The 16,952-nt window shown below is 42.1% G+C and overlaps 1 long non-coding RNA gene across 1 annotated transcript in view; it reads right to left on the bottom strand.

The window, feature by feature from the left end:
• Positions 1-16,069, bottom strand: part of LOC134603376 (uncharacterized) — a 40,254-nt gene extending 24,185 nt beyond the window's left edge. Inside the window, exon 1 of the long non-coding RNA XR_010090464.1 lies at positions 15,943-16,069. This is a non-coding gene — a long non-coding RNA (uncharacterized LOC134603376). The remainder of the gene's footprint in view (positions 1-15,942) is intronic.
• Between the last annotated feature and the right edge of the window lie 883 nt (positions 16,070-16,952).

The raw sequence follows: 16,952 nt of genomic DNA, 5'->3' as shown, positions 1-16,952 counted from the left end.
GAAACATGGGGGGATGGTTGCACTCACCTAAACATGCTTAAATGGGGTGCTGCTGGGGGCCATATTATACAATAAATACACAAGATCCAGCGCACTCTCCTATCTACTAAACAGCAACTTCAATGTTGACAGATTTTATTAGTTTGTAAAAGTTTTTTTTAAAAACACCTAATCTAGGCAAAAAAATGGGGATTTAGTTACATTATATGATCATACATTGCATAAGCCTGCCACAACGTCAATGTACCCCATCTTTGGCAGGTCCTACTCTCACAGTCTAATGTCTGCTCTTATGAGATTAACCACTTACTTGGGAAAAAATTCCATCTGAGGCTCTCTGCAGTACAAGGCTAAATAGGGACCTGAGATGAGGCACCTGTAACAGGGAGGGGTGCAGAACCAAGGAGTTGGCTAGACTCCCAAATATATATAGGAAACATGGGGGGATGGTTGCACTCACCTAAACATGCTTAAATGGGGTGCTGCTGGGGGCCATATTATACAATAAATACACAAGATCCAGCGCACTCTCCTATCTACTAAACAGCAACTTCAATGTTGACAGATTTTATTAGTTTGTAAAAGTTTTTTTTAAAAACACCTAATCTAGGCAACATTGAAGTTGCTGTTTAGTAGATAGGAGAGTGCGCTGGATCTTGTGTATTTATTGTATAATATGGCCCCCAGCAGCACCCCATTTAAGCATGTTTAGGTGAGTGCAACCATCCCCCCATGTTTCCTATATATATTTGGGAGTCTAGCCAACTCCTTGGTTCTGCACCCCTCCCTGTTACAGGTGCCTCATCTCAGGTCCCTATTTAGCCTTGTACTGCAGAGAGCCTCAGATGGAATTTTTTCCCAAGTAAGTGGTTAATCTCATAAGAGCAGACATTAGACTGTGAGAGTAGGACCTGCCAAAGATGGGGTACATTGACGTTGTGGCAGGCTTATGCAATGTATGATCATATAATGTAACTAAATCCCCATTTTTTTGCCTAGATTAGGTGTTTTTAAAAAAAACTTTTACAAACTAATAAAATCTGTCAACATTGAAGTTGCTGTTTAGTAGATAGGAGAGTGCGCTGGATCTTGTGTATTTATTGTATAATATGGCCCCCAGCAGCACCCCATTTAAGCATGTTTAGGTGAGTGCAACCATCCCCCCATGTTTCCTATATATATTTGGGAGTCTAGCCAACTCCTTGGTTCTGCACCCCTCCCTGTTACAGGTGCCTCATCTCAGGTCCCTATTTAGCCTTGTACTGCAGAGAGCCTCAGATGGAATTTTTTCCCAAGTAAGTGGTTAATCTCATAAGAGCAGACATTAGACTGTGAGAGTAGGACCTGCCAAAGATGGGGTACATTGACGTTGTGGCAGGCTTATGCAATGTATGATCATATAATGTAACTAAATCCCCATTTTTTTGCCTAGATTAGGTGTTTTTAAAAAAAACTTTTACAAACTAATAAAATCTGTCAACATTGAAGTTGCTGTTTAGTAGATAGGAGAGTGCGCTGGATCTTGTGTATTTATTGTATAATATGGCCCCCAGCAGCACCCAATTTAAGCATGTTTAGGTGAGTGCAACCATCCCCCCATGTTTCCTATATATATTTGGGAGTCTAGCCAACTCCTTGGTTCTGCACCCCTCCCTGTTACAGGTGCCTCATCTCAGGTCCCTATTTAGCCTTGTACTGCAGAGAGCCTCAGATGGAATTTTTTCCCAAGTAAGTGGTTAATCTCATAAGAGCAGACATTAGACTGTGAGAGTAGGACCTGCCAAAGATGGGGTACATTGACGTTGTGGCAGGCTTATGCAATGTATGATCATATAATGTAACTAAATCCCCATTTTTTTGCCTAGATTAGGTGTTTTTAAAAAAAACTTTTACAAACTAATAAAATCTGTCAACATTGAAGTTGCTGTTTAGTAGATAGGAGAGTGCGCTGGATCTTGTGTATTTATTGTATAATATGGCCCCCAGCAGCACCCCATTTAAGCATGTTTAGGTGAGTGCAACCATCCCCCCATGTTTCCTATATATATTTGGGAGTCTAGCCAACTCCTTGGTTCTGCACCCCTCCCTGTTACAGGTGCCTCATCTCAGGTCCCTATTTAGCCTTGTACTGCAGAGAGCCTCAGATGGAATTTTTTCCCAAGTAAGTGGTTAATCTCATAAGAGCAGACATTAGACTGTGAGAGTAGGACCTGCCAAAGATGGGGTACATTGACGTTGTGGCAGGCTTATGCAATGTATGATCATATAATGTAACTAAATCCCCATTTTTTTGCCTAGATTAGGTGTTTTTAAAAAAAACTTTTACAAACTAATAAAATCTGTCAACATTGAAGTTGCTGTTTAGTAGATAGGAGAGTGCGCTGGATCTTGTGTATTTATTGTATAATATGGCCCCCAGCAGCACCCCATTTAAGCATGTTTAGGTGAGTGCAACCATCCCCCCATGTTTCCTATATATATTTGGGAGTCTAGCCAACTCCTTGGTTCTGCACCCCTCCCTGTTACAGGTGCCTCATCTCAGGTCCCTATTTAGCCTTGTACTGCAGAGAGCCTCAGATGGAATTTTTTCCCAAGTAAGTGGTTAATCTCATAAGAGCAGACATTAGACTGTGAGAGTAGGACCTGCCAAAGATGGGGTACATTGACGTTGTGGCAGGCTTATGCAATGTATGATCATATAATGTAACTAAATCCCCATTTTTTTGCCTAGATTAGGTGTTTTTAAAAAAAACTTTTACAAACTAATAAAATCTGTCAACATTGAAGTTGCTGTTTAGTAGATAGGAGAGTGCGCTGGATCTTGTGTATTTATTGTATAATATGGCCCCCAGCAGCACCCCATTTAAGCATGTTTAGGTGAGTGCAACCATCCCCCCATGTTTCCTATATATATTTGGGAGTCTAGCCAACTCCTTGGTTCTGCACCCCTCCCTGTTACAGGTGCCTCATCTCAGGTCCCTATTTAGCCTTGTACTGCAGAGAGCCTCAGATGGAATTTTTTCCCAAGTAAGTGGTTAATCTCATAAGAGCAGACATTAGACTGTGAGAGTAGGACCTGCCAAAGATGGGGTACATTGACGTTGTGGCAGGCTTATGCAATGTATGATCATATAATGTAACTAAATCCCCATTTTTTTGCCTAGATTAGGTGTTTTTAAAAAAAACTTTTACAAACTAATAAAATCTGTCAACATTGAAGTTGCTGTTTAGTAGATAGGAGAGTGCGCTGGATCTTGTGTATTTATTGTATAATATGGCCCCCAGCAGCACCCCATTTAAGCATGTTTAGGTGAGTGCAACCATCCCCCCATGTTTCCTATATATATTTGGGAGTCTAGCCAACTCCTTGGTTCTGCACCCCTCCCTGTTACAGGTGCCTCATCTCAGGTCCCTATTTAGCCTTGTACTGCAGAGAGCCTCAGATGGAATTTTTTCCCAAGTAAGTGGTTAATCTCATAAGAGCAGACATTAGACTGTGAGAGTAGGACCTGCCAAAGATGGGGTACATTGACGTTGTGGCAGGCTTATGCAATGTATGATCATATAATGTAACTAAATCCCCATTTTTTTGCCTAGATTAGGTGTTTTTAAAAAAAACTTTTACAAACTAATAAAATCTGTCAACATTGAAGTTGCTGTTTAGTAGATAGGAGAGTGCGCTGGATCTTGTGTATTTATTGTATAATATGGCCCCCAGCAGCACCCCATTTAAGCATGTTTAGGTGAGTGCAACCATCCCCCCATGTTTCCTATATATATTTGGGAGTCTAGCCAACTCCTTGGTTCTGCACCCCTCCCTGTTACAGGTGCCTCATCTCAGGTCCCTATTTAGCCTTGTACTGCAGAGAGCCTCAGATGGAATTTTTTCCCAAGTAAGTGGTTAATCTCATAAGAGCAGACATTAGACTGTGAGAGTAGGACCTGCCAAAGATGGGGTACATTGACGTTGTGGCAGGCTTATGCAATGTATGATCATATAATGTAACTAAATCCCCATTTTTTTGCCTAGATTAGGTGTTTTTAAAAAAAACTTTTACAAACTAATAAAATCTGTCAACATTGAAGTTGCTGTTTAGTAGATAGGAGAGTGCGCTGGATCTTGTGTATTTATTGTATAATATGGCCCCCAGCAGCACCCCATTTAAGCATGTTTAGGTGAGTGCAACCATCCCCCCATGTTTCCTATATATATTTGGGAGTCTAGCCAACTCCTTGGTTCTGCACCCCTCCCTGTTACAGGTGCCTCATCTCAGGTCCCTATTTAGCCTTGTACTGCAGAGAGCCTCAGATGGAATTTTTTCCCAAGTAAGTGGTTAATCTCATAAGAGCAGACATTAGACTGTGAGAGTAGGACCTGCCAAAGATGGGGTACATTGACGTTGTGGCAGGCTTATGCAATGTATGATCATATAATGTAACTAAATCCCCATTTTTTTGCCTAGATTAGGTGTTTTTAAAAAAAACTTTTACAAACTAATAAAATCTGTCAACATTGAAGTTGCTGTTTAGTAGATAGGAGAGTGCGCTGGATCTTGTGTATTTATTGTATAATATGGCCCCCAGCAGCACCCCATTTAAGCATGTTTAGGTGAGTGCAACCATCCCCCCATGTTTCCTATATATATTTGGGAGTCTAGCCAACTCCTTGGTTCTGCACCCCTCCCTGTTACAGGTGCCTCATCTCAGGTCCCTATTTAGCCTTGTACTGCAGAGAGCCTCAGATGGAATTTTTTCCCAAGTAAGTGGTTAATCTCATAAGAGCAGACATTAGACTGTGAGAGTAGGACCTGCCAAAGATGGGGTACATTGACGTTGTGGCAGGCTTATGCAATGTATGATCATATAATGTAACTAAATCCCCATTTTTTTGCCTAGATTAGGTGTTTTTAAAAAAAACTTTTACAAACTAATAAAATCTGTCAACATTGAAGTTGCTGTTTAGTAGATAGGAGAGTGCGCTGGATCTTGTGTATTTATTGTATAATATGGCCCCCAGCAGCACCCCATTTAAGCATGTTTAGGTGAGTGCAACCATCCCCCCATGTTTCCTATATATATTTGGGAGTCTAGCCAACTCCTTGGTTCTGCACCCCTCCCTGTTACAGGTGCCTCATCTCAGGTCCCTATTTAGCCTTGTACTGCAGAGAGCCTCAGATGGAATTTTTTCCCAAGTAAGTGGTTAATCTCATAAGAGCAGACATTAGACTGTGAGAGTAGGACCTGCCAAAGATGGGGTACATTGACGTTGTGGCAGGCTTATGCAATGTATGATCATATAATGTAACTAAATCCCCATTTTTTTGCCTAGATTAGGTGTTTTTAAAAAAAACTTTTACAAACTAATAAAATCTGTCAACATTGAAGTTGCTGTTTAGTAGATAGGAGAGTGCGCTGGATCTTGTGTATTTATTGTATAATATGGCCCCCAGCAGCACCCCATTTAAGCATGTTTAGGTGAGTGCAACCATCCCCCCATGTTTCCTATATATATTTGGGAGTCTAGCCAACTCCTTGGTTCTGCACCCCTCCCTGTTACAGGTGCCTCATCTCAGGTCCCTATTTAGCCTTGTACTGCAGAGAGCCTCAGATGGAATTTTTTCCCAAGTAAGTGGTTAATCTCATAAGAGCAGACATTAGACTGTGAGAGTAGGACCTGCCAAAGATGGGGTACATTGACGTTGTGGCAGGCTTATGCAATGTATGATCATATAATGTAACTAAATCCCCATTTTTTTGCCTAGATTAGGTGTTTTTAAAAAAAACTTTTACAAACTAATAAAATCTGTCAACATTGAAGTTGCTGTTTAGTAGATAGGAGAGTGCGCTGGATCTTGTGTATTTATTGTATAATATGGCCCCCAGCAGCACCCCATTTAAGCATGTTTAGGTGAGTGCAACCATCCCCCCATGTTTCCTATATATATTTGGGAGTCTAGCCAACTCCTTGGTTCTGCACCCCTCCCTGTTACAGGTGCCTCATCTCAGGTCCCTATTTAGCCTTGTACTGCAGAGAGCCTCAGATGGAATTTTTTCCCAAGTAAGTGGTTAATCTCATAAGAGCAGACATTAGACTGTGAGAGTAGGACCTGCCAAAGATGGGGTACATTGACGTTGTGGCAGGCTTATGCAATGTATGATCATATAATGTAACTAAATCCCCATTTTTTTGCCTAGATTAGGTGTTTTTAAAAAAAACTTTTACAAACTAATAAAATCTGTCAACATTGAAGTTGCTGTTTAGTAGATAGGAGAGTGCGCTGGATCTTGTGTATTTATTGTATAATATGGCCCCCAGCAGCACCCCATTTAAGCATGTTTAGGTGAGTGCAACCATCCCCCCATGTTTCCTATATATATTTGGGAGTCTAGCCAACTCCTTGGTTCTGCACCCCTCCCTGTTACAGGTGCCTCATCTCAGGTCCCTATTTAGCCTTGTACTGCAGAGAGCCTCAGATGGAATTTTTTCCCAAGTAAGTGGTTAATCTCATAAGAGCAGACATTAGACTGTGAGAGTAGGACCTGCCAAAGATGGGGTACATTGACGTTGTGGCAGGCTTATGCAATGTATGATCATATAATGTAACTAAATCCCCATTTTTTTGCCTAGATTAGGTGTTTTTAAAAAAAACTTTTACAAACTAATAAAATCTGTCAACATTGAAGTTGCTGTTTAGTAGATAGGAGAGTGCGCTGGATCTTGTGTATTTATTGTATATATAGATATATATATATATTTGTGTTATTTATGTGGGATCATTACCTTTTATATTAAAAGAAGGATACGGATGTGAGGGCAGAGCATGGGGGGCAATGACCCATATTACATGTTAAGTTATTATGGTTATATTATATTATTATAATTATTCTAATTGTTATTATTGGAGATTGTGTAATAAAGCTGTGGACGATTTAACCCATATTCCTTAGTGTTTGAGTGTTACTGGGAGTAGGTATGTGGGAGATGTTTTGTCCTAGATTCCGACTGCCCATATGGCGACTATACACCGGTCATGTATATTGTACCTTAACTTGTCACCATTTTTTCACCAATTTATGTCAATGTTTGTACCAAATGTAGTGGTAATAAGCGTTTTTTCTGCCTTTTTGACACACAAAGTGAGTTTGCACAGTATATTTTGCAAACCTTATGTGTGCTACAACTGTATAATACTACATATGTTGCTCAGCTATGTCATCTGAGTACAGCAATACCCCTGTATGTACCTTTGCCAGGTATATGTGGATGTTGAAGGGGCACATTTGAGATGCAGCCATTCAGTTTTTTTCTAACTTTGAAGTTTTCGGAGTAGTTTAGCTGGTTGGTTATTGAAACTTCCCCACAAACACATACTATTTATTAAAGAATACACTCTGGGGTAATTCAAAAGGCATATTTTGAACCTTCATTTTTTTCTCTAGCTTGTTCCAGGTGTAGTGGTAATGAGCATTTTTAAATGTATTTTTTTTTTTAAACCTTTTTACTTTTAAAACTAGTTTTTAAACTTTTTTTTGCTTATTTTTTTTAAACTTTCCTAAAACATTTTTTTTTTTTTTACAGATTTCACATTTTTATAAACTTTTTTTTACCGTTAACCCCTAACTAGCAGTAAGCAGCACTAACCGTAAATTCCCCAATTGCCCATAACTCCCACCCATCCCCAGCTAGCAAAATATATAATTTTAAAATATTTAAATGAATTTCATTAATTTAACCCCTGAGGGTTAAAAAAAAAAAAAAGATAATCCTAAGTTGTTAAAAAAATAAATTTGGATCACAGTATAATACTATAATATGTAAATAGTGATAATCCGGCAGGGAAGGGGTTAATTTTTATTAGGACTGGGTAAAGGGGGGGGGGGGATTTTTGTACCTTTTTAAAAAAACGTTATTAAAACTTTTTTTTAAATTTTTTAAAACTGTTTTAAACTTTTCTTTTAATGTTAACCCCTAGCAAGCCTAACATCAAATTCCCCAATTCTCCACTAACTTCCACCCACCCCAGCTAGCTAAAAATATCATCTTAATATATTTAAATTAATTAATAAAATAAATGTTGACCCTCAGGGGTTAAAAAGAATAAATCAGATCACAGTACAATGTAGTCCCTGCCAACTGATAACTGTAGTCAGTGATCAATTGGCAGGGAAGAGGTTAATTTTATTAAAGCAGAGGAAGGGGGGGGTGGGATTTTAATTTAACTTTTTTTCTTTTTACACAGGGGAAGCAGGGGAAGCAGATCAGCTCTGATCCGTCTCCCTGCAAGTCACACTGACCGTGGAGGAGCAGGGAGGCGGATTGTAAGTCCCTGCAGCACATGTGCTCGCTCTGACAGCCTGTCAGAGCGATCACTGCTACAGGGGCAGCGCGATCGGGTGCTCCCAGTCTGCCTCAAATACAGAGGCTGACCGGAGGTGCGTTAACCCTGTGATTGCCGCAATTGCGGCGTTCTGGGGTTAACTTTACCGCATGACGACCTGGTTCGTCATTTGGCATTAACTGTTTCCCCGCCATGACGGACCGGGTCCATCATCCGGTGGGAAGGGGTTAAAAATTTTTTTTGACAAATTAATTAAAAAACATTTGAATAGAAAACAGCTAAAACTCCCCCCCCCCCCTTTGTGACCCCATCCCACCCCCCATGCATTAGGCGTTCCCCATAGGAAGGCACTGACTCACGTCTTTACTATGTGGTTTTTCAACATGTTGGATGTCCTAATGCAAAGTGTGAGGACATCCAGCATCGTTCCACAGAGTCAAACTCTTTGAAACTACAGGAAACGCTTCTAGTAGCCAGGGCCGGCGCGTCCATAAGGCGGCACAGGCGGCCGCCTTAGGGCGCCAGAGGAGGGGGGCGCAAAAATCCGAATCTCCTGCCTCTGGCTGGAGACTCGGATTTGTAAACTCACCTCTCTCCCTGCAGCCAGCACACAGCAGGAGCAGGGCAGTGAAGTTAGCCGTCCTCCTCTGATGATGTCAGAAGGGGGCGGGACTTCTACTGCTCCCAGACTCCCCAGCGGTCCTGACTGCAGCTCCAGCCTCCCAGCCGACCACCAGTTGAAAAGTTCTCCCTCCCTGGCCCAAGGTAAGCTTCTGGGAGGGGAAGGGGGTGGGGAAGAAGCATTTTTTTAAAAACATTTTTTTTAAATCAAAACGGTTTTTTTTCAGCCCCTTTCTACAGCCCCTGCCCCCACTATACTCCCCCCTGCCCCCACTATACTCCCCCCTGCCCCCACTATACTCCCCCTGCCCCCACTATACTATCCCTGCCCCCACTATACTATCCCTGCCCCCACCATACGGCCCCTGCCCCCACCATACGGCCCCTGCCCCCACCATACGGCCCCTGCCCCCACCACACGGCCCCTGCCCCCACCACACGGCCCCTGCCCCCACCATACGGCCCCTGCCCCCACCATACTCCCCCTGCCCCCACCATACTCCCCCTGCCCCCACCATACTCCCCCTGCCCCCACCATACTCCCCCTGCCCCCACCATACTATCCCTGCCCCACCATACTCCCCCTGCCCCCACCATACTCCCCCTGCCCCCACCATACTCCCCCTGCCCCCACCCCACCATACGGCCCCTGCCCCCACCATACGGCCCCTACCCCCACCATACTCCCCCTGCCCCCACCATACTCCCCCTGCCCCCGCCCCCACCATACGGCCCCTACCCCCACCATACTCCCCCTGCCCCCACCATACTCCCCCTGCCCCCACCATACTCCCCCTGCCCCCACCATACTCCCCCTGCCCCCACCATACTCCCCCTGCCCCCACCATACTCCCCCTGCCCCCACCATACTCCCCCTGCCCCCACCATACTCCCCCTGCCCCACTATACTCCCCCTGCCCCCACCATACTCCTCCTGCCCCCACCATACTCCTCCTGCCCCCACTATACTATCCCTGCCCCCACTATACTATCCCTGCCCCCACTATACTATCCCTGCCCCCACCATACTATCCCTGCCCCCACCATACTATCCCTGCCCCCACCATACTATCCCTGCCCCCACCATACTATCCCTGCCCCACCATACAGCCCCTGCCCCCACCATACAGCCCCTGCCCCCACCATACAGCCCCTGCCCCCACCATACAGCCCCTGCCCCCACCATACTCCCCCTGCCCCCACCATACTCCCCCCTGCCCCCCACCATACTCCCCCCTGCCCCCCACCATACTCCCCCCTGCCCCCCACCATACTCCCCCTGCCCCCACCATACTCCCCTGCCACCTCTATAGCCCCTGCCCCCACCATACTACCCCTGCCACCTCTATGGCCCCTGCCCCCTCCAAACTGCCCCACCATACTATCCCTACCCCCTTTACAGCCCCTCTATAGCCCCTGCCCCACCATAGTGCCCCTGCCCAATTTGCCCCTCTACAGCACTTCTATTTCACTCTATAGCCCCTGCCCCACCCCCACCATAGTGCCCCCTTTACAGCCCCTGCCCCCACTATAGTCCCCTGCCCCCACCATACTGCCCCTGCCCCCACCATACTCCCCCTGCCACCTCTATAGCCCCTGCCCCCACCATACTACCCCTGCCACCTCTATAGCCCCTGCCCCCACCATACTACCCCTGCCACCTCTATAGCCCCTGCCCCCACCATACTGCCCCTGCCCCCTCTACAGCCCCTGCCCCTCCAAACTTCCCCACCATACTACCCCTGCCCCCTTTACAGCCCCTCTTTAGCCCCTGCCCCACCATACTGCCCCCTTTACAGCCCCTCTATAGCCCCCACCCCTCTATGTCCCTCTATAGCCCCTGCCCCACCATACTGCCCCTGCCCCCGCCCCCTCTACAGCCCCTCTATGCCCCTGCCCCACTATACTGCCCCTGCCCCATCTATAGCCCCTGCCCCACCATACTACCCCTGCCCCTCTATAGCCCCTGCCCCACCATACTACCCCTGTCCCCTCTACAGCCCCTGCCCCTCCAAACTTCCCCACCATACTACCCCTGCCCCCTTTACAGCCCCTCTTTAGCCCCTGCCCCACCATACTGCCCCCTTTACAGCCCCTCTATAGCCCCCACCCTCTATGTCCCTCTATAGCCCCTGCCCCACCATACTGCCCCGCCCCCTCTACAGCCCCTCTATGCCCCTGCCCCACTATACTGCCCCTGACCCCTCTATAGCCCCTGCCCCACCATGCTACCCCTGCCCCTTAACAGCCCCTCTATAGCCCCTGCCCCACCATACTACCCCTGCCCCTTAACAGCCCCTGTCTCTGTCCCCACTCTACTGCCCCATGTGCCCCTCTCCAGCACTTCTATTTCCCTCTATAGACCCTGCCCCACCATACTGCCCATGTCCCCTCTACGTCCCTCTATAGCCCCTGCCCCATGTGCCCCTCTACAGCACCTCTATAGGGCAAAATTCATCTTCGCCTGTGTAGCAAAAAATCCTTGCACCGGCCCTGCTAGTAGCTGTCTGGTAGACAGCCACTAGAGGCAATCTTAACACTGCAATGTAAACATTGCTGTTTAACACAAACTGCCATGTTTTACATTGCTGGGTTAACGGGTACAGGGACACTGCACCCAGACCACTTCAATGAGATGACGTGGTCTGGAACCCTATAGTGTCCCTGTAGTCTTTACTTGCACTGCATACTTTGTAACCGTCCCACCCCCCACCACCTTCCAGATTGGTAGTGCATTAGTTAAATATGACACAATTATCTTATGTGTAAATCTTCTGATTGTGTCAGTATTTGTTATTTGTGCAATAAATCTCTCTTCTGTACATAGTTTAAATAGCCGAACTTTCATGAACTGTGCTATAAAATCCAAACAAATTGAGCAACAAAAATATACATAATTTTGTTATTATTGTTTTTATTATTATTTTATTTTATGGTTTTTGTTATTATAATTTTATCTACATAATGCACAAAAAAAAATGTATAGAAAATGGGTGAAAAAAAGTAGATACAAACTATTTAATCCAAAATAGGAAATGGAATTATCTACAAAACAACATGTTCAACTGGTAAAAGAAGCCCCTTCCAAGGCTCTGCAAAATTGGAAACAAAACAGTCGGGAAAAACGTGTTAAAATTCCAGGAGCAGGTGAATAGGGAGTGATAATAAAGGGAAGAAGAAAACAAAGTATGTATAGATTACTTAGATTAATTCATAAGAACCAAATCACTAATTCCTATAAGTATATAAAAAACCAAAGGTGCTTTAAAATAAACTTGTCTTTGTCAAGAGAGGTGAAATTACTCCGAGCCCGCCGTGACTTTTAAAGGATGAAAGCCCGCCCATCTAAACACGTCATGTGGCCAATCCTATACCGCCACGTCGCGAGGGGGGAGGGGCCAATTGTTGCTTAATCAGAAAGAATAGCCGACCGGGGAGAAACATGTATAGATTCATAAAGTACCAAATGGATCGCTATGTCAGCGTAAAAGTCACGGCGGGCTCGGAGTAATTTCACCGCTCTTGACAAAGGCGCCACATAGTGCCGAAACGCGCGTCGAGTAAGACGCCAGGCTTAGGCTTTTTAAGTCACTATGGGTTTTTTCTTTCGTGGGAGTCGTGCGATGTATATTCTCTGAGATGACTACAAGTTAGTAAGGGAATAGTGACCGCACTGCCTGGGTAGTACACTTATCAGAACTAGGCAGGAGATATCTTTCTTTTTTGCCTCAGTAGTTATTAGAGACTGTTCTATATTTTGCTTCTTCCTTGCAACAGAGTATCCTTATTTTGACTTATTTAGTATTTGGATACTGTAAGCTATTTAAGGGGGAAAGAGACATACTTTCTAACTACTCCTATGATTTATATACTGGAGTCGTTAATTATTATTTTTTGCAAGTGGAGATACCTGGCAGTTTAGATCTACAGTGGGAGGATTTACAAATATCCACTTAAGATATATATACACCTCTATTCATTGCACTGATATTTTTGTCGACCTTTTTTGGTATATCTACTATTAGCAGTATTTGATTATTCATTCACAGAGCAATGCCAAATGGGAAGGCAATTTATACCATTTTACTGCCTCACTCTATATCTAGGTAGCCTGTGATTGAGTTTAGATCTAGACTACAAGAAGGGGACTCTCTTTTATTTATATCTTGCCCATAATATAGGCTCTGAACCATAATAATATATGCAGGTCTTTTTCTAAATAAGTACCTTCTACTCTTATCTTCTTTATGCCAGTATTCATACTCCCAGGCAGATATATGGTCTAATTGCCCTAAATATTCCTCATACTTGAGATTCACAAGACAGACCTCACCTAAGATCCAGACCCAGTATGTTTAGCACACTTTTTTTTCACTTATTTGGGTTGCAGTATACCGATTTCTAACAATTTTCTATTAAAGATTTATTATTTTATTGACATTTCTTATACCATGGGACTTGAGTTATTTACCCTTATGTATGGGCACACCCTGTGTTAGCGTTTGTTGGAAGCTGGACTCTCCCTTCCAAGAACTCTGACTCTTGGGAATTTTTCTTTACTGTTTATTGCTCTGGGTTATGCCCATATTTGTCGCCCATCTAGTCCTCCTTTTGACTCCAGGGTCAGTTTCATCTCACTCTGCAGTTATTTCTTCTTCGATTTTATAAACGGTACTACGAAAAATTTTATTTATCTGCTTGAATGCCCTTGTGGCCTCCAGTATGTTGGAATGACCACAAGGTGTTTAGAAACAAGACTAAGCGAACATTGCAGAAATATTAAAAATGGGTATCTGAATCATTCAGTGTCCAAACATTTTATCAAACACAATAAAGATCCTAGAATGTTAAAATGTATGGGAATCAAAAAAAATTACTACTCCCTGGAGAGGAGGAGACATAAAAAACATTCTTGGGAGAACAGAAATTAAATAGGTGTACGAGCTTAAGACCCTTATACCCCATGGTTTAAATGCAGACTTTGATTTATTTAATTTTATTTGATATTTTGTATATTTAACCATTTTATTTCATTATCGTTTTATTCAGAGAGCACTATTGGTCGTCTCTTTTATTCTCTTTGAGTGGTCTACATACCTGTGAAGGAAGAAGACTGCATTATATCCCATAAGCGGGGATCATACCGCTGTACTCTTTCCACACTAGAGCTAGCTATAGCTCTAATACAGGGATGTCGAACATGCGGCCCCCCAGATGTTGCTGAACTACAACTCCCATGATTCCCTGGCTATCTGTTTCATTGAAAGAATCATGGGAGTTGTAGTTCAGCAACATCTGGGGGGCCGCATGTTCGACATCCCTGCTCTAATACATGTGAGTGCATTACTATCTTCTTTCATCATTTGTTGTACCCTATTGAACATACCACACTATTTTATTTTTTATTTTTTTTTATCTTTTCATACTATTGGATCCCCCTGGGGAAGGACAGCGAGGACATTGTTTCTGACTAAGCACTTAACAGACTATTTGATCTAAGGAAGATCTATTCAGCTAAGACTTTAATATTTGGACTATTCTCTTATTTTATTATATATATGGTATTGATCTAATTTGGCGCAGCCTTTATTTCTGTTTTTTCCTTGTTGTATTTAAAGTTTTTTTTTTAGGGATTCCCTTTTAGGGTTGCTGCCTCATTTTGTTATTAAGCGTTTACTCTCTCTTCTGTTTTTATATATTTTCAAAAGTTCACAACTTTCCTTGTTGATTCAAAAAAAACCAATAGATTCTAATTAAAAAATATGTTTAATAATACTATGCAAGCTTCATATTTGGCTAAAATAACATTTCCACCTACCTCTGTGTGATTTTGGTAAACCTACACATTCAGACATTTCAAGGTGGTCAAACTTTATTTTAAATGTTATTGACTTAAGAGTCACCTGCCACACCACTCCCTGTGACTAATGGTCTGCATTGGACTCATCACAACTAAGCTAACCCTAAGGTCATATTGTGCCACATTACGTCTTAGAACACAACACATTATCAGACCTGCTATAACTGTTCCATATTATTTTACCTGTATCATATCATATTAGTGTGCCTGTTGTAACAGTGTCACGTTATTGTACCTAACGCAATCGTTATTGTACCTGTAATAACTGTGATACATTATTGAACCTGTTAGACCTGTATGACATTTCTGTACTATTTAGAACTGTATCAATGTTTGTTTGTTTTCTAAATAATTTTTACCCAAGGTAATAACAGATCATTTGTAGCATTTACCAGCCCATTTATTTTAAGAATATAAACAGAAATAAGCAATGGCAGCTATTGCTGTTGCAAGTTTGGTATTACTGACAGCAAATATGATTCTAACAAATAATTGGGAGCAGAAACAAACACTACGCAGCTTAACATATTTCATAACATAATCCTTCATTCGTAAACCTGGGGTATTATTGCACTATATTAAACAATCCATCTTAGTAGGTATCACATTTATTATGGGGGAGATAAATCAAGGAAATAGGTGCAATTTTGGAGAAATGTGCGAAATGACAGGTATTCTGTTGGTTTTCATTTTGACTGGTTATTATTTATCATAAAATAGCAACTTATTTTCCTTGATATTGCCCCCTGTGTGTTAAAAATGTCCAATATGTAATAAGAATAAATATATATTTATATATATTTATATATTTCCTACCTGTTCTATGTTAAATTTTGTATTTATTGTGTATTAATATTGTTTTTGTATTTTATTGTACCCTAATTGTAACAATGCAATGATTTGTGGACCCAGGACATACCTGAAAACGAGAGAAATCTCAATGTATCTTTCCTGGTAAAATATTTTATAAATAAATAAATAAATAATAATATGCAATAATCGTGTGTTCAAAATGTATTTTCAATGCTAATTGCTAGTTGCTTGCTTTAAATGTGATATGTACACACTATATAGGATTAAACATGGTGCATGAAGATTTATAAGTATATAAAAGAATCTCACCTGTTTGTTGGAGCAGAAGGCTAACTCCTACGAAGTCCTTAGCTGTATGTCCACATAAGCAGTCAAACTACAAATAACAGAATTGTGTCTCAGCCTCCATTTGAAACTGCTGAACAGGTATGGCAAGAATTATAGTTCATCTTCAAGGTCAACGGAAATCTTAAAAATGCAGGTGTGGTCTTTTGAGCGTCACTATCATTTTGCCTAAATTAGCAGGTTTTTTGTTTTGTTTTTACAGATATACATTATCTGCATTCTTAGAGTGTTACGCTACAAAAGAAAATCATCATTATAGTATACAGCAAATTTGGAGTTTAGTAAAGAGAGTTAATGCAAAATAGGAAGCCTCCTGTCATGTTATAAAATTTATAATTAAACAATTATCCCAAATGTAGTTTCATGAGATTGGATATGCAAAAATAATAATAAAAACTGGAATCTTGGCTTTTTTGGGGGATGCTTGCACATGCCCTCTGCGTGGCCTATAGGCCAAAGTCAGCTACCTGAGAACAGGGGAACATTGCACCTGCATTCCTGCACCACATACAGATCTGCAAAGTGCTCGCATTATAGTCAATACTATAATTGCCCTTTTCTGGACCTAGTTGGTTTTAATGGGAGCACAGAAAGAGTGAGATTAGTGTTATGTTGTTTGGAATGTTTTGTTGTTTTTGAAATCAGATTTTCATTGGCATTTGCTACACGAAAATCCATTGATTTGATTGGCCAACTTCAATTTCAATGAATGAGAGACGTTTTATTTTACTATCTAGGTAATTGTTTTTGGCATGAATAGAGGTTAGTATGTTTTCATTTTTGTTATGTTTGCTCTCTATTACTATTACTAAGTGATGGGTATTTATTTATTTATAAAATATTTTACCTGGAAGAATACATTGAGATTTATCTCGTTTTCAAGAATGTCCCGGGTCCACAAATCATTGCATTGTTACATTAGGTTACATTAACAATATTAATACACAATAAATACAAAATTTAACATAGAACAG

Source organism: Pelobates fuscus, chromosome 3, assembly GCF_036172605.1.
Source record: "Pelobates fuscus isolate aPelFus1 chromosome 3, aPelFus1.pri, whole genome shotgun sequence".
Taxonomy (NCBI): Eukaryota; Metazoa; Chordata; class Amphibia; order Anura; family Pelobatidae; genus Pelobates; species Pelobates fuscus.
Note: the sequence above shows the minus strand (reverse complement) of the source record. Positions and strands in the feature narration are given on the sequence as shown.